General features: G+C 34.1%; 1 protein-coding gene across 1 annotated transcript in view; it reads left to right on the plus strand.

Annotated features, from left to right (window-relative positions):
• The first annotated feature begins 313 nt into the window (after nt 1-313).
• LOC111710482 (plexin-A4) overlaps nt 314-862 on the plus strand; it is an 82,781-nt gene continuing 82,232 nt past the window's right edge. The window contains exon 1 of the mRNA XM_023484585.1: nt 314-455. The gene's annotated coding sequence lies outside the window, so the exon portion shown is untranslated. The remainder of the gene's footprint in view (nt 456-862) is intronic.

An 862-nucleotide genomic window follows, 5' to 3' on the forward strand; every position in this document is an offset into this window, starting at 1 on the left:
CTGGTCGTCATTTGGGAAACATAGCCTCAGCTAGCCACAATCTAGCCACCACACATGTATATGTCAAACTTTATTTGTACAATTACTTTGTTCATTTAAACAATTTTTATTGTTAATTTGAGCAATTTAATATTCAAAAAACATCTTCAAATTAAATGTTCAAATGACAATGTATATAGATAGAGAACCACATACAGGGGGGCTTTGTTGTCCAACCCCACCCCCACCCCCCCATGAAGGAGTGTCCCCCTCTAGTCCTCTAGTCTGAAATAAAACCCTGGAGGAGGTACCGGCACAAACCCACAGATTTGGCAGTGTGGGCCCGGCAGAGTGTGGGGTGTGATTAATAAAAGTAAAACAAGTGAAATCATTTAGAAAAACGTTTCAGCTAAATAGTGTGATATTTTGAATTGATATTTAAGAATGTGATTAATGTTAATTTTCAGTTATATTAGGTAAATATTTACATTTGTATTTCGATGAAATTAGATGTTAGAATCTCCATTAAATTCTGAAATCATATTTAACGTATGCACGTTAAATATATAATTTACTAGAAATTCAAGGGGCTTCGCGCCCTTTTCTAGGATTTTAGGGCGCTTCGCGCCCATCTTCTATTTAAATTGTGAACATGTTCTTTTTGTTTACATTTCAAAACAAAGATGAAAAAAGTTTTGCGGATTTAAAAAAAAAAATTCGCGGATTTTCAAAAATTTAAATTTTTTTACAAAATTAAAAACCTCTAAAACACAAATTTTAAAATTTCAATCATTCATAAACCTTCCCTGGGGTCCCTAGATGTCCCACAAAAATTTTGGGCCCGATCGGTTCAGCCGTTTTGACGTTTATTGGATACAAACAA

Source organism: Eurytemora carolleeae, unplaced genomic scaffold, assembly GCF_000591075.1.
Source record: "Eurytemora carolleeae unplaced genomic scaffold, Eaff_2.0 scaffold1015, whole genome shotgun sequence".
NCBI lineage: Eukaryota > Metazoa > Arthropoda > Copepoda > Calanoida > Temoridae > Eurytemora > Eurytemora carolleeae.